Raw genomic sequence first — 18,878 nt, forward strand, 5'->3', positions numbered from 1 at the left:
CAAAGAAAATTTATTCTACTCTTTAACACATGGGAGAGCTTCAAAAATAGACCAAATCATGGAACACGAAACAGGTATTTACAAATTCAAAAAGATTGAAATACGTGTCCTATCTTATCCCAACACAAGAAAACTTAAACTTGACAGCAAATATATCTGTGGTAAATAAACAGACTCCTTGGAGATAAAACAACTCAGTACTTAATGATGAATGAGCCAAGGAAGAAATCAAGACAGACATAAATAATTTCTTGGAACTAGCTGGGCAGTGGTGGCACACACCTTTAAACCAAGGACTTGGGAGGCTGAGGCAGGTGGATCTTTGTGAGTTCAAGGCCAGCCTGGGCTACAGAGTGAGTTCCAGGAAAGGTGCAAAGCTACATAGAGAAACCCTATCTCAAAAAAACAAAAATAAATTTCCCTTGGACTAAATAAAAATGAAAACATAAAACAACAAAACTTCTGGGACACAATGATAGGTGATTACAAGGAAAATTTACAGCTCTAAGTGCCTACATTAAAAGTATCAGATGGAACACAAGTGGATGGCTTAATGATGCAACTCAAAAATTGGAAAAACAAAAAAATGCAAACCAAACCAAAACAATGGCAAGAAATAATAAAATCAGAGCAGAAATCAATGAAATAGAAACAAACAAAACAATACAAAGAAACAACCAACCTTTGAACTGACTCTTTGAGGAGATAAACAATAAGGACAGACACATGGCTCAAGTAACCCAAAGAAAGAGATGGAGGAGTCAGATGAAGAAATCAGAAATGACAGGGAAATATTACAACAAACACCAAGAAGCATAGACTATTGTAATGGACTGTTTTTAAAAGGAAAAGAAAACATGTATTCCAGTATTCTTGAAAACCTATATGAAATGGATAAGTTTCTAGATTTGGCCAAACCACAAAAATAAAAACACCAAGTCAACAAGCTAAACAAACACATAATACACAGCAGATTGAAACAACATTAAATGCCTTCCAGCTAAAAAAAATGTCCAGGTCCAGATGAACTCACAGCAGAATTCCACCAGACATTCAAAGAAGATGTAGTCAGACCTTCTAAAATATTTCAAAAATAGAAGAGAAGGATCATTTCCAAGCTCCCTTAGAAAGCCATTTTCATTCTAATACCAAAACCAGGTTATGCCACAACAAAAACAAGAAAACACATGCCATTATCCCTGATAAACAGAGACTCAATAAAATGGTTGCAAATAGAATACAGACTCACATCAAAACTATTTACACCAGGACTAAGATGGCCTTATCATTGGAATGCAGGAAAAGTTCAACATATTCAACTCAATAAGTGTAAAATCCACATAAATGGTTGTATAGACAAAAGTCACATGAACATCTCAATAGATGAAAAAAAGATGACAAAATTCAACTCCCTTTATCATAAATGTTCTAGACAATATACAGAAAGAGGGATCATGCTTCAACACAATAAAAGTAATATATAAGAAACTCACAGGCAATATCATTCTCAATGGAGAAAAACTTAAAACAATTCCACTGAAGTAAGAAATCAGACAACTAAATCCACCACTCCCACTCCTTTTCAATATTGTACTCAGAGTATTAGCTGGAGCAATAAGGCAAGAAAAGTAAATTAAAAGAATACAAATAGAGAAAGAAGTCAGATGATATGGTATTATACACTAGAGATCTCTCCAAAATAAAACCACAAAAATTCTTGAAATGATTAACAAATACAGCCATCTCACAGGATACAGAATCATCTTGCACAAATCAATGTCCTTTATTATACAATAACAACAAACATAGAAAGGAGATCATGAACAGACTCCCATTCACAATTTTCCTAAAGAAAATTATTTAGGAATAAATCTAAGCAAGGAAGCAAAGAGCTTTGACAGGAGAATTTTAAACCTCTGAAGAAACCAGGAAAAGACAGTAGAAAAAGAAAAAACATACCATCTTGTGTTCACAGATTGATAGAATTAACTTTATGAAAATGAACATTGTACCAAAAAAGCTATTTATAAATTCGATGCAAACCCAATCAAAATCTTGATCTAATTCATTGCACATAGAAAAAAACTATACCAAAATTTAATACACCTAGGAGGCCAAAATAATACTGAATAAAAAATAACAATGAAAGAAGGATTTCCATTCTGAATTTTAGAATTCTGATATTCTGGAATTTTTCCATTCTGATATAATACAGAGGCACAGTAAAAAAAAGGCATTGGCAGAAAAATATATCTGTAGACCAATGCATAAATCCAAAACCCAAACTTGAGCACCTGTTAGATTAGTCATTTAGTATTCAATAAAGACACTAAAAACAAGATAGAGAATTGAAAGCATCATGAAGACATGTTCTTTAAAAAACTGGATTTCCACAAGTAGAAAAATGCAATTACACCCATATCTAGCATCTTTGCAAATTCTAACTCCAAAGGATCAAAGACCTGAACCTGAAAACAGGAACATTGAAATTGTTAGAAGAAAACATAATCAAAAGTCTCCATGATCCAGGTTTAGGAAAAGACTTTCTGAACAGGACTCCATTTGACTAAGAATTAATGCTAACAACTGAAAAGTAGGAGTTCATGAAATAAAATGCCTCTTTATAGCCAAAGAAACTGTCAACTGAGTGGGGATAAATCCTGGAAAATGGGAGAGGATCTTTGCCAGGTATATATCTGACAGTGAATTGATATCCAGAATACACAAAGAAGTGAAAAAAACAAAGTCTTAAAAAACAAATGACCTATTTTATAAGAAATGATCCTCAGGTCTGAAAAGAGAGTTTCAGTTGGAAATTAAATGGCTAAGAAAGAATTCAAAAAAGTTTGTCATCCTTAGCAATTATGGAAACACAAATGAAAACAACTTTAGATTTCACATTACCCCAAGCAGAATATAAAGATCCACAGAACAACCAACAAGTGCTTGAGTGACACAGAGGAAAAGGAAATCCTCATTCATTATGGTGGGATTGTAACTGGGGCAGCCAACATGGGGAAAAGTAATTCTGCCATATGACCCAGCAGCACCACTCCTTGTCTTATGTCCCTAGGACTCCACATCCTGCTCCACAGGTATCTGCTCTGCATGTGCAATGTGGCTTTGTTTACAGCAGTTAGGAAACAGAAAAACATCTAAATAATCTAGAACTGACTAGTGGATAATAAACATGTGATACACATAATCCTCGGAAACCATGAGAGTATAAAGAAAAATGAAATCATAAACATTGTGGATATGTGGGTGGAACTAGAAAAGATTATATTGAGTCAAACAACCCTGACCCAACAAGACAAATGTCACATGTTCTTTCTCATCTGAGGCTCCTATCTCCAAATCTTCAGATGTGAGTACATGTCCTGGAGAAACTGCAGAAGACAGGAAACTGAGCGGGACCACTGCAGGATCTGGGGAATAACAGAATGGAATAGCAGAGAAGGAATGATAAGAAGGTGGAAATGCAAAAAGAGGGAGACTCTAATCATGAAGGTAAGAGGATGATAAATACAGGTAAAGGAAGGAAGAGAGTGAAATAACAGTAAAGATGTCCAGAATAAGTGATGTGGTCAAAAAGGAAAAATGGGACAGGGGAAATTTAGGGAAGAGGAAGGGAAGTAAATACAGAAGAAGGAGGGAGGTGGTAAAATATCAGTAAGGATGTCTGAAAAGCCACAAAGACTCATAATATTACTATACCTAGAAAAACTCTACAATACCATTAATTCTCTTTATATATACTGATACATATAGTTCTAGTAAACCTTTCTCCTCTGGGCTGATGCTCCTCCCTCCAAGAACAAGACCATTAACACAAGCCCAACACCAGGCATGAGAAGCTTCCTTTGGAGCTGTTGTCCAGGGTTGTTGAAGGGTTCCCAAAACATACCGCCTGTCGCTGTTGCCCTTGTTCACCATGCAGAGTTGAAAAGTGAGACACTACTGCTGACAACACCATGTACTTCAGAAACAGAGCCCAGAGACCCTTGAGGTGGAACTTATATGAATGCCCTTTCCCTGAGGACTGGTTTCACAGTACCAGAAGACATCATGAAAGCTTCCAAATGATGGAGACAACCAACAGTCCTAGCCTGCTAGGTCCACTAAGAGCCATATCAATGACCAGCATAGCACAAAACACTAAGGGTGTGGTAGTGGCATGCATACCTTGACAGTATTCAACAGCTCTTTAAATAGGACTCAAGACCCACTCAACAATAAAGAAACCATTCCTATGCCTGAAACCTAAGTACTCAGTGATTGTGAAGTCATGATTATTACTAATTTACTAAACCAGCATAATCTGCAACAACAATCTGTAATGTTTGTCCTGATACCCACAGATAATTGTAGTCTTCACCACACACACACCCAGCAAGAAAACTTCTCTGCACAACAGATGAGACCATTATGGACCAATCAAATTCAGAGTTGTAGAGGGCACCACCAGTGGATAAATCTCCAATACCATTCCCAAACCTAAGGCTCACAGAACATTTTCAGATTAGGGTGTGGAAAGATGGTAAGAATTGAAAGTTCAGGGATTTTTCTGTGGGATTGTATCTCCTAGTAACATCATAAGCTAAACCCATAAGTCCTACTAACATGAACACCTAGATATGTGGAACTGACCAGGGACAACAGCAGCAGACATGCCAAAGTATTCAGGAAAATGACCACAATGCCCCAACCCTACCCAAAGAACAGGATGTAACTACAAAATGTTGAGAGGGGGGGAAATGGTCTTCCCCAAGGAAGAGCACAGTTTGTCACTCAAAACAAAATGGTCAACCCTAAAAACATATATACAAGTAATGTCATACAGAATAATCCAGTTATATTAGTAATTCATATGTATACATATATGATTGTAACACAATCAATAAAAAAGAGGCTATTAATGTGAAAGCCAGTAATAAGGTGTATATTACACGTTTCACATCAAGGAAAAGGAAAGAGAAATAACACAATTTCTTTATAATTTCAAAATCAAAGGAAAAGGAAACAAAAAACAAACACTTGATGTAGCAATTGCTCTAAGAATCAGGGTAGGTGTTAGTATAATATATAACTCTGTAGAGAAAAGGGCTTACCATGCAAACCTGATAACCTGAATCTGAATTCTAAACACATGCCAAACTCAAGGAAGATGCCCCAGCTCCACAAAGGTGTCCTCTGTCCTGCACATGTGAGCTGTGGCACATTCATGCATGCACACATGCACACACATATCAAAATAATCAGAAAGAGTTATTTTAATAACCTTTTCTTTACCTGAAGACATCCACTGAGGAATTAGATATTTCCAGTTATCCTGCCCTTATGATGATGACAATGACAGAGCACTCTGCGAATAATTTAACCTACGGTAACATTACCTTTTAGAAAACTAAACTCTATTTAAGTAATCTCTCTGACTTTCATTTGTTGTGATAACATATTCCATTTGTTATACAGTTGCTTACATGTTGATTTTATTGAAGCCAGTAGTAAATTTCCTATTTTACTTTCACCAATTTTTCTTTATGTTATCTTTCATTATTTAAATTGTAATATAATTACCTCATTACCTCTCTTTTCATTTTCCCTCTAATCTCTCTCCTGAACTCAACCTAGTCTGTTTTCTATTAAATTTATTCCTCTTTTTCATTAATTGTTGATTTATGTGTACACATGCATGCATGTATTCCTAAATACCACCTGTTATGTCTATATAATATTAGCTGTATGTATGTTCTCAGGGCTAACCACCATTCCAGACAAAGATCTACAGGCAGCTGGACCTTCCTTTACAAAGACTTGTTTCTCATACTATGTTTGATATTTTAAATGAAAACTGTAAGTGTTGAAAAATTAATTCTATGTATGTTACATTTAAGAAACAGCCCCACATGTACTTATCCAGGAGTTATTTTCAGGAAAGAATCATTGGATTCATTTATTCAAGGAATACACATGCATCCTGGACACTTGCACACCTCATATTTCCTGGAAGTACATAGTATGGATCACTACAAGAGCTGAGATGAAACTGCCAAGTAATGAAAGGCAGTTTTGGGAAGTGGGGATGCAGATAACACAATAAAATGAAGGCTGCCACTCAAATGTTCACACATTGTGTGGCATCAGCAGTGATTACTAATGAATATGGGGATGAGTGGAAAAGATATGGAGAACGGTGCTGCATCACAACACCATGGTCATGTCTTAGTTTTCTCCTTGTACATTCACAAGCACATTGAGGAAAGTATTAATTTTCTACCTGTCTGGTTGGAAATGTAACTCTCTGGACAAAGCATACAAGAAAAACAGCAGATCGGTCTTTCATCTTCTAGAATTTTCCAGAAACCTGGACCACAGCTCTGTGTACATACAGATTGAGGAGTCTGAGGGCAACACAGAAAAAAATCATCATAATTTTGTGCATCAGTCACAGCCTTAAAACATTTTTAAGCTAAACCACTTAAACTGCAAGCAGACTCTGAAAATTGTACATATTTATGAGTCACTGTGAAGTCTCCATATGATAGTGTAGAATGTAGACTTGAAATTATCACACTTTCTGATGCTAAAAGTTCAAATTTTCCTTATGGTGTCCCAACTGTGACTAACTTCTGCTGGCTTTTGTGAAATGTGTAGGACATCTATATATTCTCTCCTGTGAGACAGCATGCCAAAAATCCTTCCTTGTATGAATTTATGAAACAGCTGAGTTGTCAGACATAAACCCAGTCAGACTTCTCTATCCATTTCTACCTTTACCTTCCCAGCTTGTTGTCACAACCATTCAGTCTGATTTAGATTTCTCATGAAAGAGCGTATAGCCATTGGTGGATAACCACAGCTTCTCCTGACACCATCATATGTTCATAGTCCATAGACGCTGAAGTACGATCCATTACTGTGACTTTTATCCTTGACTCCCCATATTCAAAATAGTGCTATGTTTTGTCTTCCAAACATTAGTGACATCATCACTTAGAATTTTCATCAATTGCCTTCTTAATTAATCACTTAACAACTATACTTCTGAGAGTCTACCAGTGCAGATTAGACTAAGAGGTGAGTCTTTGTTCTCATAGCCAATCACCCCAACCTCTGGGCTTTGGGCCCAGGGACACATTCCTGCACCCCCACACCACCACCCATTGAAGTCCCAGTTTGAGGCCAGTAGGCAGATCTTTTGCAGGCAGGTCAGACTACCACCATCCCCCACTAGACCCTATAAGTAAAGGCCCCACCTCACCTCTTAACCCACTCACCCTTTGAAACCACAGCTACTCCCTGAGACACAGAATTCATCAGCACCAATTGGACCAAGAGCTCTGATTAGAACAAGAGTTCCCATTGGACCAAGAGTGTCAATCAAAACGAGAGAGTCTCCCTCAGACACAGACACCACTTGCACCAAGTAGAGAAAAAGATGAGTACACACCAGTGCAAAACTACAGTCAACAATATAAAGACCAATATGGCAACACCAGAACCTAGTGGTTCTACATCAGCAAGACCTGAACATCCCAATGCAGAAGAAGCAGAATAAATTGACCTTAAAAATGATTTTAAGAAGATGACAGAGGTCTTTAAAGAGGAAATGAAAATTCCCTTAAAGAAATTGAGATAAGACAAACAAAAAATTTGAAGAAATTAATAAATCCCTTAGAGAAAACCTATAAAAACAATTAAACAGGTGAAGGAAACAGTTCAAGATTTGAAGACTAAAATAAGGACAATAACTAAGACCCCAACTGAGGGAATGCTGGAAATAGAAAGTCTGAGTAAATGAACAGGAAACAAAGATGCAAGCATAAACAACATAATACAAGAGATGGAAGAGAGAATCACTGGCATTGAAGATACAAAAAGGAAATAGATTCCTCAATTAAAGAAAACATTAAAGCCAACAAAGTCATAACAAAAAATGTCCAGGAAATCTAAAACACCATGAAAAGACCAAACCTAAGAATAATAGGGATAGAAGAAGGAGAAGAATACCAACTCAAAGGCACAGAAAATATTTTCAACAAAATCACGAAAGAAAACTTTCCCAACATAAAGAAGGAAATACCTATGAAGATACAAGAAGCTTACAGAACACCAAACAGAATAGACCCCCGAAAAGTCCCCTCAATACATAAGTTAAACCACTAAACATATAGAATAAAGAAAGAATATTAAGAGCACCAAAGGAAAAAGGCCAAGTGACTTACAAAGACAGACCCATCAGAATAACACCTGATTTCTCAATGGAGCCTTTAAAAGCCAGAATGTCCTGGACAGCTGTAATGCAGACACAGAGAGACCATAGATGCCAGCCTAGACTAATATACAGGCAAAACTTTCAATCACCATAGACGGAGTGAACAAGGCATTCCAAGACAAAACCAGATTTAAACAATACCTATCCACAAGTCCTGTTCTACAGAAAGCACTAGAAGGAAAAAGTCAATCGAAGGAAGTCAGGTATATCCACAAAAACACAGGAAATAGTTAACCCTGCAGCAGTAATCCCAAAAAAGAGAAATACACATACACTACCACCAAAAGATAACAGGAATAAACAATCACTTGTCATTAATATCCATTAATATCAAAGGATTTAATTCACCTATAAAAAGGCACAGGATAACACAATGGATATGAAGTCAGGAACCATCGTTCTGCTGCATATAAGAAACACACCTCAACTTCAAAGAAGACACTATCTCAGAATAATAAATAAAATAAAAGGCTGGGAAAAGACTTTCCAGTCAAATGGACTTAAGAAGCAAGCTGGTGTAGCTATACTAGTATCTAATAAAATAGACTTCAAACTAAAGTCAATTAAAACAGATGAGGAAAAACATTACATATTTATCACTGGAAAAATCCAAGATGAAGTCTCAATTCTGAATATTAATGCCCCCAAATACAAGAGCATACACATTTGTAAAAAAAAAATTACTAAAGCTTAAATCACACATCAAACCCCACACTCTAGTAATGGGAGACTGCAACACTCCACTCTCACCAATGGACAGGTCTTCCTAACAGAAACTTAACAGAGAAATAAGGGAATTAACAGATATTATGACTCAAATCGAATTAATAGCTCTCTATACAACATTCCACCCTAATAATAAAGAATATACCTTCTCAGCACACCATGGAACCTTCTCTAGATTCAACCACATGCTTGGTCACAAAGCAAATCTTAACAGACACAAAGAAATTAGAATAACCTCGGGTATTTTATCAGATTGCCATGGGTTAAAGCTAGATTTCAACAACAACAAAAATTACAGAAAACCTACAACCTCATGGAAACTGAATAATGTCCAACTGAATCACCATTGGGTCAAAGAAAAAAAACAGGAAAGAAATTAAAGACTTCCTAGAATTCAATGAAAATGTATGTACTACACACCCAAACTTATGGGACACCATTAACACAGTGCAAAGAGGAAAATTCATAGCACTAAATGCTCACATAAAAAAGATAGAGAAATCTCATATTAGTGACTTAACACCATACCTGAAGCTCTAGAGCAAAAAGAAGCAAACTCACCAAGGAGTAATAGATGCCAGGAAATAATCCTTTGAGAGCTGAAATCAATAAAATAGAAACAAAGAAAACAATACAAAGAATCAATGAAACACAGAGTTTGTTCTTTGAGAAAATCAACAAGATAGACAAACACTTATCCAGACTAACCAAAAGGCAGAGAGAGAGAACATCCAAATTAACAAAATCAAAAGTGAAAATGGAGACATAACAACAGATAATGAAGAAACCCAGAGAATCACGAGGACATACTTCAAAAACTTGTACTCCACAAAATTGGAAAATCAAAAAGAAATGGACAATTTTCTGGATAGGTACCACATACCAAACTTAAATCAAGACCAGACAAACAATTTAAATACCTCTATAACCCCTAAGGATATACAAACAGTCATTGAAAGTCTCCCAACCTGGCCGGGTGTGGTGGCACATGCCTTTAATCCCAACATTTAGGAGGCAGAGGCAGGCAGATCACTGTGACTACACAGTGAGTTCCAGGACAGGCTCCAAAGCTACACAGAGAAATCATATCTCCAAAATAAAGTGTCCCAACCAAAAAGAAAAAGGAAAAACATAAGTGAACCCCAAAAAAACCAGGGAACTCCTACAGCTGATAAACCTTCAGTAATGTGTCAAGATACAAGATTAACTCAAAAAAATCAGGAGCTGTTTTATATACAAAATAAGCTGAGAAAGAAGTCAGAGAAACATCACCCTTTACAATAGTCACAAATAATATAAAATACCTTGGGGTAACTCTAACTAAGCAAGTGAAAGACCTGTATCACAAAAACTTTAAATCTCTGAAAAAAGAAATTGAAGAAGATATCAGAAATTGGACAGATCTCCCATGCTCATGGATAGATAGGATTAACATGGTAAAAAATGACAATCTTCCCAAAAGCAATCGACAAATTCAATGCAATCCTCATCAAAATATCAACACAATTCTTCACAGTCCTTGAAAGAAAAAATACTCAATTTAATATGGAAAAAACAAAAAACCTAGGAGAGCTAAAAGAATCCTGTAAAATAAAGCAACCTCTGGAGGCATCATGATCCTGGACTTCAAACTCTACGATAGACCTATAGTAATAAAAACAGCTTGTTACTGGCATTAAAAAATGACATGTAGATTAATGGAATCGAATTGAAGACCCTTACATTAATCCATACACCTATGAAAAATCAGATTTTTGACAAAGAAGCCAAAACTGTACAATGGAAAAAAGAAAGCACCTTAAACAAATGTTGCTGGCATAACTGGATGTCAACACATAGAAGATTACAAATAGATCCATATCTGTCACCATGTATAAAATTCAATTCCAAGTGCATCAAAGACCTCAAAATAAATTCAGTTATACTGAACTTGATACAAGAAAAAGTAGGAAGTAGTTATAGTTGGAAATTTTCCTGTGTCCTGACTGGCTGGTGGTAGGGACAAATCTCTCCCACACATGTCACCCAAGTAGACACACAGAGGCTTATATTAATTATAACTGCTTAGCCTATGCTCAGGCTTATTACTGACTAGCTCTTACAATTAAATTAATCTATAATTCTTATCTATGTTTAACCACGTGGCTTGGTACATTTTCTCAGTTCTTCCTTGTCATCTTGCTTCCTTTGTGTCTGGCTGGCAACTCCTGACTCAGCCCTTCCTCTTTCCAGAATTCTCCTCATCTGTTTACTCTGTCTAGACTTTCTGCCTGGTAACTGGCCAATCAGCATTTTATTAAACCAGTGTACAGGGGCATTTTCCCACAGCAAGTAGTCTTGAATGCACTGGCACAGGAGACCACTTCCTAAATACAACACCAGAAGCACAGACAGAGCAACAATTAATAAATGGGACCTCTTGAAGATGAAAAGGTTTTATAGGGCAAAGGACAAGGTATCTCAAATGAATGAAAGGCATTTAAGAAATTGTTCAACCTCTTTGTCATCAGGGAAATGAAAATCAAAACCATTTTACACCTGTCAGAATGGCTAAGATCAAAAACACTGAAAATAGTGTATGTTGGAGAGGATATGGAGCAAGGGGAACATGCCTCCACTGCTGGTTGGAAAACTACTTATATAACCACAGTGGAAATCAGTATGGCAGTTTTTCAGAAAATTGGGAATCAATCTTCCTCAAGACACAGCTATACCACTCTTGGGCATGAACCCAAGGAATGCTCAATCATACCACAAGGACACATGCTCAACTAGGTTCAAAGCAGCATTATTCATATAGCCAGAATGTGGAAATAACCTAGATGCCCCTCAACTGAAGAATGGATAAATAAAATGTAGCACATATACACAATGGAGTACTACACAGCAGTAAAAATCAATTACATCATGAGGTTTGCAGGCAAATGGATGAACTAGAAAATATTACCCTGAGTGAGGTAACCCAGACTCAGAAGGACAAACATGATATGTACTCACTCATGATATGTACTCTAGTGGATACTAGATTTAAAGCAAAGGATACCCAGACTACAAACCACAGCTCCAGAGAAGCTAGCTAATAAGGAAGACCCTAACAGGGATGCATGGATCACACTGTGAAAGAGAAATAGATGAGATCTCCATGAACAAACTGGGGAGCCTTCATCCAGTAACTAATTGATGCAGATGAGGAGATCCATAGCCAAGCACCAGGCCAAGCTCTAGGAGTCCAGTTGATGAGAGAGAAGAGAGATTCTATGAGCAAGAAGCATCAAGATCACCACAGGAAAACATACAGAGACAACCAAACCAAACTAGTGGGAACTCATGAACTGTGGACTAATAGCTGTGGAGCCCCCCTGGACCACACTAGGCCTTCTGCATAGGAGAGATAGTTGAATATATTGAAGTATTTAAGGGGACCCCTGGCAGTGGGATCAGGATCCATCCCTGGTGCATGATCAGGCTTTTTGGAGCCCAGTGCCTATGGTGGGACACCTTACACAACCTTGGTGCAGGGGGAGGGCTTTAGACCTATCTGTACTGAATGTGCCAGGCTCTTCTGACTCCCCATTCGAGGCCTTGCCTTGGAGGAGGGAGGAATGTGGGGGTGGGTTGGGAGGAAAGGCTGTGGGGTGAGAGGAGGGAAGAGAGGGAGATATGTGGTTAGTGTGTAAAATGAATAGAAAATTTCTGAATAATAAAAAAGAAGAAAGAAAAATATATTTATATTAAAAAACTATATAACACAAATTTAATAATAATATTTTTGGAAATTATGTATGCAAAGATATATTTCTGTCCTTCCCTTAGACATGCTTCTTGCCATGATTGGAAGTCAGTGACTGTCTCATAAATATCTACATACTAATAGGTACATGGGGCTGGAGAACCAGATCAGCAGTTTAGAGTGCAGGCTGCTCTCACAGAGAAACCTAATTTTAGCACAAAGTTTACAAACCAGGCAGCTCACAAACATCAGTTATAATGAGAAATTGCATAAACATTGGTAATTTATTTCCTCTTTATAAAATCTGTGGGCATGTTTCAGTATGAGTTGTCTTAAATTGAGGGAAAATTAAGCATCAGCATGCATATATGAGGAAAATATATATATGATTGTATGCATGTATGTGAATACTCACAGAAACACACACTCATATATACAGTCATGAATGCTGATTTATTCATTCACTGCAGCATGAATGAACACACCCAAATTGAATTTCAATTTAAACTAATTCTATCTACCAGCATTATCCATCAATATGTGTGTGCTTGTGGGTATATGTATATGTACCTGAACATGTATATGCATATCTATACATATATCAAAGTCAAAATCAAAAGACTGATTTATTTCTAAATTGAAGGTATCAAACAGAACTAAGGAGATGGCTCAGTACTTAACGTACTTGCAATATAAGCATAAGGTCCTGAATTTGATCATGCAGAGGGAAATATAGAAAAGTGAGGTGTAGAACTGTGTTCCTGTATTCCCAATATGGCATTCATGGAGACAGGGTGTCATTGTCCAGTTGAGTACAGCTAAATCAGAAAGCAACGGGTTCAGAGAGAGACTATGTTTAAAATAAAATGGAGAAAAACTGAGGAAGGTAACCAGTGCTGACTGTGGCCTCAACGAGCACAGGCAGTGACATGCATGAGAATTCACACACAAGCTCACAACAGGAGCTAAGAAATTAGAGTATAAAAATAATTTAAAATTTCAAAGAGACATCACAATCAGTTCTCATAAATCTTTGCAGATATTTGTCTACATATTAAATATTGAAATTCAGCCAGACCTGATTGAAGTTGCTTGGCCATTTTATCATAACTTCATTGATAAACAAGCCTTGATCTTGTGGACTCCTGGAGACAAACTCTCCTACTTTAACAGGAAATGAATAACGATTTTTATGTCCCATAAAATTTTGTATATCATACTTTTCCACATGATTCTTGTTCTCATCAAAGCATATTTGGTCTCCAGCAGCATTTGTAAATTGAATTTTTCTCAGAAAAGGATGAAGCTGGAGAGAGACATCAATTGGTTATGAGTAGTGCATACAAATCTTTCACTTGTGGTCCCTAAGAGCAATCCTCTTTCTCTCTCCTGACTCTGGCTTTCTTTATGAAGAGGCTTCATGTGAGCAATTGTCTCCCCCACTTGTTCCAGTGAGATGAACTTTTCTCCCTGTGAAATTAATGTAGAAGTAGTTGAACACAAAGAAAAATGTTGTCTAAGGGGTGGAACATAGTGCAGGGTTGACCATGTTTTAGTGGGAACAAGGCCCTGTGTCTTTCCCCAGCAAGAGAAAAATGTCTCTAATTAGAAAATATAGATGATTTCTGAGTGAATCTGGAGCAAAATGGAAGCAACACTAGTCTACTGGTTTATAGGTGTTAAGATATTTACCTTCTTTATGGCACACCATGAACCTATGTGTGTATGGTTAGGTTGGTAGATAGGTATACATGTAGATATAGTGTCTGGACTTGATAATATTAGCAGGGGTTTATGCAAAATTCCAAACTCTTGAAAATGTATATTAATATGCAGAAATTTTGTATGCCATTTGTACTTCAGGAAATTAGAAAGAAACTCACTGCTTGCCTCCCATCCTTTATTTAGTTTGGGTCACAAATTTTGTCTTTCAGCTTTGATAAGAACTATATTGGAGTCAAAATTAAAACCCAAATGTGAGACAGGCCACGCAGCGGTGACAGGTGGACGCAGGTGGGTCTGCAGCGGCGACCCGCGGAGGTGGACAGGCCGGTGGCAGCGGCTGACAGGGACATACAGGCCCAGCAGCAGCCGGCAGAGACATACAGGCCTGGTGGCGGCCCGTAGTGGTGGATGGGCCCGGCAGCAGTGACAAGGAGAGGTAGGTAGGCCCATGGCGGCAGCCGGCAGAGACATACAGGCCCATTGGCGACCCACAGAGGCAGACAGACCCAGCAGCAGCTGACAGGGACATACAGGACCCGTGGCAGAGACAAGCGGACGCAGGTGGGCCTGTGGTGGCGGGCCACAGGGATGGACAGGCCCGGGGACGGAGAGGGGCAGACGCAGCTTGGAAAGGGGATGCCCCTAGCCCCAACACCTGGGGAAGAGGCTATCTCCGTGGGTAGGAACCAGGGCAAGTCTGGGCACTTCGTCTGGGGACAACCCAGGGCCCAACTGCTGATCCTGTGAAACCCAACAACTTGGAGGTGTTGGTGAGACTACCCTGCTCAGCTGAAACCCATCTGGGAGAGGATTCAGATGCCTAGATTTTGAAGTCTGAAGAAACAAGATCAGCTGAAGAGTTGACAAATGAACAAAACGTGACCTGGGAACACAGAAGAAGGCACTACCCAGGCACTAAACCAGATCACCAGAATCATAAGTATATACTTCACCGACTGAGATCAGCTGCCCCCGAAGAAACAGTCCAATAGCACCAATTTAACCAAGAACCCCTACTAAACCAAGACTAAAAATTAGAACAAGAGAGACACTCTCAGACACAAACACCACCTGCACCGCACAGAGGAAAAGATGAGTGGACGCCAGTGCAAAAATACAGGCAACAACATAAAGACCTATATGGCAACATCAGAACCTAGTGATTCTACACCTACAAGACCTAAACATACCATGACAGAAGAAACAGAAGAAATCAACCCTAAAAATGACTTTAAGAAGATGATAGAGGCCCTTAAAGAAGAAATAAAACATTCCCTCAATGAGGAAATGAAAACTTTCCTTAAAGAGGAAATGAAAAACTACCTTAAAGAGGAAATAAAAACTTCCCTTAAAGAGGAAATGAAAAGCTCCATTAAAGAGGAAATAAAAAACTCCCTTAAAGAAATGGAAGAAAAAACGAACAAAAAATGGGAAGAAATCAAATCAAGCCAACAAAAAGCAATTAAACAGATGAAAGAAACATTCCAAGATCTGAAAAATGAATTTGAGACAATAAAGAAAACACATGTTGAGGGAATGCTGGAAATAGAAATCCTGACTAAACGAACAGGAACTACAGAAACAAGCATAACCAACCGATTGCAAGAGATGGAACAGAGAATCTCTGACACTGAAGACACGATAGAGAAAATAGATTCGTCAGTCAAAGAAAACACTAAAGACAAAAAAGTCATAACACAAAACGTCCAGGAAATTTGGGACACCATGAAAAGACCAAACCTAAGAATAATAGGGATAGAAGAAGGAGAAGAATACCAACTCAAAGGCACAGAAAATATATTCAACAAAATCATAGAAGAAAACTTTCCTAAATTAAAGAAAGAAATACCTATGAAGATACAAGTAGCTTACAGAACACCGAATAGACTGGATCCAAAAAAAAAAGTCCCCTCGCCACATAATAATCAAAACACTAAACACACAGAACAAAGAAAAAATATTAAGAGCCGCAAAGGAAAAAGACCAAGTAACATATAAAGGTAAACCCATCAGAATAACACCAGACTATTCAATAGAGTCTATGAAAGCTAGAAGATCATGGACAAATCTCATGCAGACACTAAGAGACCACGGATGCCAACCCAGACTATTATACCCAGCAAAACACTCAATCACCATAGGCGGAGTAAACAAAATATTCCAGGATAACACCAGATTTAATCAATACCTGTCCACAAACCTAGCCCTACAGAAAGCACTAGAAAGGGAAAATTCAACCCAAAGAAGCTGAACACATCCATGAAAAATCAAGCAATAGATAATGCCATACCAACATACATCACAGAAGGACAACACAACACAACCACAAATAGATGGTTGATGTTGGGATGGTTATTCAAATCAAGTGATGAGTGATGAACTCCAAGTCATCCTTGGAAATAGCAAATCTGTAGCCCAACATAATTATCCTTTAAACTAGAGAATATCACTTGTGAAAAAAACATCATGGCCACATGGCTGATCTAGAGTGGAGTGCTGAGTTCTGGCAAACAGCTGCATCTTTCTTCCAGTAAGTACCTGAACAGGGCTGATGTGAATTATGTACAGTCCAAATTTTAAGAATCATACTCTCTCAGGGATCTCCACAAACTAGTGGGTGTCCTCGATGCCCCTGTGAGACAGCCTCTGTACGGGAGAGGCCTCACGTTACTTTATTACTGGTGTTCCTCTGGGGACACCTGTGTGAGAAACTGCATGCTCCAGAACCAGTTTTCATGTCCTTTGGCCAATGCTGGAGTGTGAAATAATCCAACGTGGGATTTTTCTTACTAGTAGTAAACAAAGGATGATCCCAATTGGGAATCATGACATTTTTTTTTTTTTGATGATGGTCATGTCTGTTTTGAAATAACCTCTGTGTATTTCATTTATTTTCTTTTACCTGGCGATTTCTGAGCAGGCTTCAGATTTTGACAGTTGATGAAAGATACGACAAGCGTTAATGTGTGGGTGAAAACCTTGGTGAAATTCTGAGTGAAGTTTTAGTTAAAGTTGGTTTAACTTGGGATTGACTGGGAGGCCAAAGGTTTAAAAAGCAGAAGATTCTCTCAAGATACAAGTTGTGTGATAATAGTGTGTGTGAATGAGAATTTGTAAATGTTGAATTCTAGGCTCCAACAATCATTCCAGTGCAGATCAAGCTGCAAGTATTTATGCTTTAAAACTTAAATTATAAAGCTAGTTACGTCTTTCTAACAACTAGTTTTAATGTTTATGAGCATATTTTACCTGCATTACCTTTTCAGGATGTTGAGAAAGATGCATCACAAGCACAGGCTCGAGGCTGGGGGCTAGATGGTTTTGAGGAAGAGGTCTTGATGGACTCTTTCATAGAGCAAAGGGAAGCAATGCCTTCTGGGAAATGAGCTAAGTTTTAATCTAGTCTTTAAGATTAGAAGTCAAAAACAAAAATATTAAGGAAATGAAAACCTAATTGATCTTTGAAGTATTGTTATGTGGAATTGAGTGGGACTTTTGAGCCCATTCTTCCAGAAAACAAGGACTTGGTTGTCAGGCCTATATTAGGCCTAAACCTTGGTGCCATGTAGTTGTACTTAAATCATTTCAATGGAAAGTGTCTTAGTGATTGGAACTTCTAGTGCAGTTTGGAGTTCTTCCATTTGAAAAATGTGATATTTGCATGGGATTGTTTGAATCTTGTTTTCTAGTCCCTCTCCATCACCACCCTCATAGTCTGAAGGTAGATTTTTCTCTTGATAAAGGAACAAAAAAAGTGAACATCTTGTTTGCAAATAGGTATCTAGTAATTGGTGGTAAACTTGAAATGGTAGAATTCTTTAAAGCCTAATTCTAGGTAGCCTTAAGAAAATGTATCTTAATTATTTTTGAACCTATATTCACCTTGTTTTTTTTTTCAAATATCTTAAGTTATATTTTCTTTTTCAGAGCTGCTTCTTATTTGGGGCTACCTTTTTTTGTTAAATTGAGGCATAATTCATAAAAGGGTATATTGTTTTGATGAGACTTTTTACAACTGTGGCTGGATGTCTTTCTTTAGTCTTCCAAGAAGGGCCATTTTACTTTTTTAGAGTTACTTTTTAAAGTCATGAGGTCAACAACTTGGACTACTATGCATATAAGTGCTAATGCAAATTAAAGCCCAAGTTGACCTCCAGCAGCAGCTCATTCTATGTTGACAGTGAGAGAACACTTTGCCTGTTAGGATACTGTTACTCGTGGACTGAAATGCTGAAGAAACCCCTCCCCCTATTTTGTTTTTTGCAGAAATCAAGGTATATTCTAGGGTTTCCTGGTTGACCTCAACAGATAAACTGAGATGATAGTCTTAGTTCAGAAATGATCTGAATGTAGATTTACAGTCTACGTGTACAGCTGGCTAAGTGAGATCGCTTTCACAGTTTTGCATGTATCCTATCG

General features: G+C 37.7%; 1 pseudogene across 1 annotated transcript in view; it reads right to left on the bottom strand.

Moving 5' to 3' along the window:
* Positions 1-18,878, bottom strand: part of LOC143270449 (vomeronasal type-2 receptor 116-like) — a 48,135-nt pseudogene that overhangs the window by 7,956 nt on the left and 21,301 nt on the right. The window contains exons 5-6 of the transcript XR_013047584.1: positions 13,813-14,040; positions 6,281-6,404 (exon numbers count right to left, since the gene is read on the bottom strand). The product of XR_013047584.1 is annotated as a vomeronasal type-2 receptor 116-like (transcript). The remainder of the gene's footprint in view (positions 1-6,280; positions 6,405-13,812; positions 14,041-18,878) is intronic.

This window comes from Peromyscus maniculatus, chromosome 23 (assembly GCF_049852395.1).
Source record: "Peromyscus maniculatus bairdii isolate BWxNUB_F1_BW_parent chromosome 23, HU_Pman_BW_mat_3.1, whole genome shotgun sequence".
In the NCBI taxonomy this organism is placed as follows: domain Eukaryota; kingdom Metazoa; phylum Chordata; class Mammalia; order Rodentia; family Cricetidae; genus Peromyscus; species Peromyscus maniculatus.